Below are 6,379 nucleotides of genomic sequence, written 5' to 3'. Positions count from 1 at the left end.
CAGGGCCTTCAGGGTGGGTCGGTAGGTGAAGATGCTGTTATCAAGACTGACGACGACCTAAGTTCCATCCCAGGACCCACCGGGTAGAAGGAGGGAGCCCGTTCCAGCTCCCACGAGTCATCCCCTGACCCCACATATGCGCCACCTGGCAGCATTCAGAAGCCTGAGGCAGGAGAATCATGAGCTTGGGCTGCACATCAAGATCCTACCTCAGAAAAGCCAGCAAGCAGCCAAGCATGATGCCACAGCACGTTCGATCCCAGTACTTCAGGGGACAGAGGCAGGTAGATTTATGGGCCAGCCTGGTCTACAGAGTTGCAGAGCAGCAAGAGATACATAGTGGAAACCCTGTCTCAACAAAAAAAACCTCCCCCATCAAAAAAAAAAAAAAAAAAAGACAAGGTGATAGTCTTGCTCCCAAGCCACTTTCAGGTTCTCCTGAATCTCAGTGGCTGCAGCCTCCTCTCCGCTCAGGCACGGGGTGCTGGGTAAGTGACTCGGAGCTCCCCTGAAATGCCGCTTCTCATCCAGCTATACCTTCCTACACAATCTTAACCATTCCCTGATTTTAGGGACCACTAGCTCTCCAACTTGCTTCTCTGCTGCCTTCTTAGACCTCTACCAGATGTCCGATGGACACCCAGGTGTGGCTCCCTCCATGACATCCTCCTGCAGCTACTTCTGTCTTGGTAAATGACAGCTCTGCTTCCCCCAAATCCTTGCACTTGCTTTTTTTTTTTTTTTTGAGACAGGGTTTCAGTTTTGGTGCCTGTCCTGGAACTCACTCTGTAGTGGACCAGGCTGGCCTCGAACTCACAGAGATCCACCTGGCTCTGCCTCCAGAGTGCTGGAATCAAAGGCGTGCGCCACCACCGCCTGGCCTCTTCTTTCCATTCTTCTACGTCCCACAGCCAGTCTGTGGGCGAGTCTGATGGTTCTGTCTTTCCACACCTATGCCCAGGAGTTGGCTGTTCCCACTTCATCCTTTCCCTGCATCATTGCCTGGAGCTTTCTGGCTGTTCTCCCCACTTGCCTCTTCTTTACCCCTCACTCAGCCACCCCCAGAATGCAGTGGATGATCACATCAACCCTCTGCTCAAATCCGGGCTAAGCCGGTGCTTATGACTTGTTACTTTGTTTTGTTTGTTTGTTTTTGACACAGGGTTTCTCTGTGTAGCTTTGGAGCCTGCCCTGGATCTCGCTCTGTAGACCAGGCTGGTCTCGAACTCACAGAGATCCCCCTGCCTCTGTCTCTCAAGTGCTGGGATTAAAGGCGTGGATCAACCCTGCCCTGACTTGTTACTTCCTCGCCTCCAGTCTCGGCCCTTGTCTGGCCTTCACCTTTTGGCTTTCTTGGTTGTGCTTCTGTTTCAGGAACTCTGTGACTTCATCCTCTCCTGGAGAAGCCCTTCACCAGGTACCTCACAGTATATATCTAATTCTTTGTATGACTGGCTTGTTAGCAAATTCTCTTTCCCAATCTGCCCATCAGAGTCCAAGTTTCAAACTTGCAATCCTCCTGCCCCAGACCCCCAAGTGCTATATTAAAAACTCACATATCTGGCTCAATTTTTCCTTTTAAATTTATTTTATGTATGTGTGTGTGTGTGTTCTGCATATATGTGTGTGTGTGTGTGTGTGTGTGTGTGTGTGTGTGTGTGTGTTTTCTGCACGTATGTATGTGTACCGTGTGTATGCCTGGTGCCTGTGGAGGTCAGAAGAGGTCATCAGATGCCCTAGAACTGAAGCTGAGGCTGTGAATCACTATGTGATGCTGGGAACTGAACATTGATCCTCTGCTGAAGCAACAGGTGCTCTCAACCACTGAACCATCTCTCCAGCCCCCATGTATTTTTCATGGAATGTTATGTATTCGTGGCATCAGGCTTTTCATATTGTTTCAATTTGTAAGTGGATGGGGGAAAAAAAGAAATAAAAAAGGAGGACATGACTCCTCCTAGGTGTGGAGGAGGAAGAACTTTTTTTTTTTTTTTTTTTTGGTTTTTTCGAGACAGGGTTTCTCTGTGTAGCTTTGCGCCTTTCCTGGAACTAACTTGGTAGCCCAGGCTGGCCTCGAACTCACAGAGATCCGCCTGCCTCTGCCTCCCGAGTGCTGGGATTAAAGGCGTGCGCCACCAATGCCCGGCTGAAGGAAGAACTTTTTTGTAGATATGAGGGAGAACATAGCCAGAGGTAGAGACACGTGGGAGAGTCCAGAGTGAACGTGACCCTGAGCCAGGCCTTGTGAGGAGTGGGGTATAGGAGAGGGGAGAGGCAGACCAAGAGGCCGGGAGGGTAAAGGGTGAAAAGGGCTGGCATAGCCAAAGTGGCTGGATTGTACGGGGAAGAGCTGCTGGGGGAAGGGCAGCCCAACTCCGGGGCTGGAGGGGACAGGGTAGAGGGTGGGGTGTGCCAGCCAGCCATGCCTTGTAACAGGTAGGGACTGAGGGGTCCTGGGACAGCCTGGTGGTCAGGTCCACTTTGATACGTTAAGTAGGCACCTCAGCCTTTGTCCCAGCTTTGAGACCTAAGCTTGCTCTAAATTAGCAGCTTTCATACGACTTTAAAAGTAACGGACACAGCCGGGTGAGGCGGCCATCGCTTTAAACCCCTACCCAGAAGCAGAAACAGGCAGATCTCCACGCTGAAGGCCAGGGCTACATAGTGATACATGTTTTTTGTTTTATTTTGTTTTTCCGAGACAGGGTTTCTCTGTGTAACAGTCCTGGCTGTCCTGGAACTCACTCTGTAGACCAGGCTGGTCTCGAACTCACAGAGGGCAAATTCACCTGCCCCTGCCTCTGCCATACCTAGCTGGGTTTTTTTGTTTGTTTTGTTTTAAAGCAGCTAATTTTTAAAATGTAACAGGCTTGTTTTCTGTTGCTTTTTTATGCTAAGTAATCTTGAACTGCTTAAAAATGTCCAAAAAAACGACAGCTAGATGGCTTTCTGGGTAAGCCTGACAACCGAGTTTGATTCCTTGGACCCTCCCATGGTGGAAAGAGAGAGTTGACACCAGCAAGCTGTCCTCTGACATCCATGCAAGTGCTATAGTATGCACATGACCCTCCCTTACACATACTCACAAATAAATAAATGTAGACAAAAATGGAAGTATCCAGAAGATTGGGTGGTATAGCAGCACATGCCTGTAATTCCTAACAATTGGCAGGCAGAGGCAGGCAGATTTCAAATTTGAGCCCAGCCTTGGCTACCTAGAAACACTATCTCAAAAAAATAAATAATAAAGTATATGGGAGAATGAATGATTATGTGCATGTACTAAGCTTATTTTTAAGATTATTTTATGTGTATGGGAGTTTTGCCTACATGTATATATGTGTACCACGTGTGCATATACCTGGTGCCCCTAGAGATCAGAAGATGGCACTGGGTCCCCTGGAACTGGAGTCACAGATGGTTGTGAGCCACCATGTGGGTGCTGTGAACCAAACCTGGGTCCTCTGCATTCTTTGCATGATTGACGTGTTAGCAAATTCTCCTTTCCCAATCTGTCCGTCACAGTCCAAGCTTTATGCGCTCTTAATCACTGAGCTATCTCTCCAGCCCCCAACTACTAAGAGATATTTTTTTTTCAAGACTGCAACCCCCAGATCCAGGGAGGCTACCTAGCAGGGAGGACCCTAGGATGACTGTGGCTTATAATAAGTTTTGGTTTTGTCCAATCACTGGGCAAGCTTTAGTGAAACATTTCATATTAGGATAAGAATTTGTACCGTTATCAAGCTGATGAAAGAAAATGCTGACTGTACTTTCAGGAGGGGAGGCTAAAATCTTTTTAGAATATGGATTAGCCTGCAGAAAAATGTCTGCCATAAATCAAACAGTGAAGGGGAAGATGAATAGGAATCTCACTCACACAACTTAAGTAAAACATAGCTCTCTGAAAAAATAAAATAATAAAAGAAAATACATATTTACTTTAAACTGATTCCTTTATCGTTTTCTGATGTAGCTGGTATTCGGTTTTAATTGGTTTTGTAAACTAACTGCTCACTGTCAGGTTCATCTTGTGACAGTCAAACAGCCTGGGATGGTGTTGCTCTAGAAGACAGTGTGAATGTTAAGGTTCTCAATGCAGCAGCTAGCTTGTCTTTTGTGATTGCTTAGGAGAATGTATCCTCAAACTGCAGAATTATAGGCCATGGAGATACCTTTGTTGAGAATTCTTTTCTCTATTTTATCTGTTTTTTACTGGATGGTGGTGGTGCATGCCTTTAATCTGGAGGCAGAGGCAAGTGGATCTCTGAGTTCAAGGCCAGCCTGGTCTACAGAGCGAGTTCCAGGACAGCCAGGGCTACACAAAGAAACCTTGTCTCGGAAAATGAAAAATAAATAAAATGACTTTTATTTGAAAAAAAAAAAAAAGACAGGGTTTCTCTGTGTAGCTTTGGACCCTGTCCTGGAACTCACTCTAGACCAGGCTGGCCTTGAGCTCATAGAGATCCACCTGCTCTGCCTCCTGAATGCACCACCACTGCCCTGCTTCCAGCCCCATTCCACTCTTAATAAGGCCTGCCCTCAAAAGTAACTAACTCTTGGGTTGGAGAGATTGTTCAGTGGTTAAGAGCACTGGGTGCTTTTCCAGAGGACTGGGCTGAGCCAGTTATAACTTCCGGTTTAGGAGATCACAAACCCTCTTCTGACCTCTGCAGACTAGACTAGGCTCACACTTGGTGCACATACATACATGCAAAGCACTCATACACATAAGATAACCAAATCTTTAAAAAGAAAGAAAAACAGGCGGGGGAAGTAAACTGACTAGCTGGGGTCACTAAAAGCCCAGTTAATCTGGAAAAGGGGAAGTTCCTCCCTCTGGTTCCTCCCACCTTTCACAAGGGGCACTCAACTCCAGCTTACTCTGGCTCGCCTGTGTTCCCTGGAAGAAGACAAAGATATATGGTCCTAAGAAACATGTGTGAGAGTCACAGCTCTTAGCACAAACTCTAAAAGACACCTACCTAATGTAGGACAATAGAATACTCCCACCACCCCACCCCCTCAGCCTCCCCCTCAATCACAAGAGCTCTTGGAGGGCTGGTGAGATGACCCAGCAGGCAAAAGCTGTGGACGGATCCCGGGGACCCATGTAAAAGTGGCTGGAAAGCACGGGTTCCCCAAATGTGTCTTCTCACCTCTGTATGTGCATCATGGCACATGGGCACCCAAGAAAAAATAAAAAATTTAAAAAGAAAAAAAAAACACAAGAGCTCTTGTATAACAACAGGAACATAAGGGAAAGAATGGCACATCGTGCATGTTAAGAAGTTTCTAGAAGCCAGACATCGTGATGCACATCTAAAGCCTCAGCATTTGGGAGACAGAAATACGAGGGTGCAAAGTTCAAGGCTATCCTCAGTACATAGCTAGTTCCAGGGTAGCCTGAACTACATGAGATTCTGTCTCAAGAAAAAAAAATGAGGAGAGATGGTTTGTCTTAGTTAGGGTTTCTACTGATGTGAAGAGACACCATGACCATGGCACCAAAAAGGAATACATTTAATTGGGTGGCTTACAGTTCAGAGGTTCAGTCCATTATCACCATGGTGCCACATACCATGGAGCTGAGAGTCCTACATCTTGATCCAAAGGCAACAAGAAGTCAACTGAGACACTGGGTGGTATCTTGAGCATATATGAGACCTCAAAGCCCACCGCTACAGTGATAGACTTCCTCCAATAAGACCACACCCACTCCAGTGAGGCCACACCTCTTAAAGTAGTGCCACTCCCTCTGGGGGCCATCTTCTTTCAAACTGCCATGGATGGCTCAGCAGCTAAGAGCACTTGCTGCTCTTGCAGAGGACCAAGATTTGGTTCCCAGCACCCACATGTCAGCTCACAAGAGTCTGTAGCTCCAGTTCCAAAGAATGAGACACCCTCTTTCGGCTCCATGGACACTAGACACGCACACAGTGTACACACATACATGCAGGCAGAACACTCATAGACATAAAATAGAAAGAAATAGTTGAAGAGAAAAAAACAACAACAAAAGCAAAATCTAAGAACTTCAAAGACAAGAGATGTGCCAATAATAAAAAGTACTGGAGGAATTTTAGTCTGTAACCTCTACAGCTGCAGTCAACAGTAAACACAGCGTAACCTCTAGCCAAATAAACACAAAAACCTTGCCAAAGGTTTCCTCAATTCCTTTAATCCACACATCTGAAGTTTCATAAAAAAAATTATTTGGCACGCTAAAAGGAAAACAAAACCTACACACAGTTTGAATTGGCAGAGCAAGCACCAGAACCAGACTCAGATATGGCAGACATAATGGAATATTATACCCAATATTTCAAAGCTATGGCCAATATAATCCGGCTTCTGGCAGGAAATGTGGACGACAAGG

Source organism: Peromyscus maniculatus, chromosome 9 (genome assembly GCF_049852395.1).
Source record: "Peromyscus maniculatus bairdii isolate BWxNUB_F1_BW_parent chromosome 9, HU_Pman_BW_mat_3.1, whole genome shotgun sequence".
Lineage (NCBI taxonomy): Eukaryota > Metazoa > Chordata > Mammalia > Rodentia > Cricetidae > Peromyscus > Peromyscus maniculatus.
Note: the sequence above shows the minus strand (reverse complement) of the source record.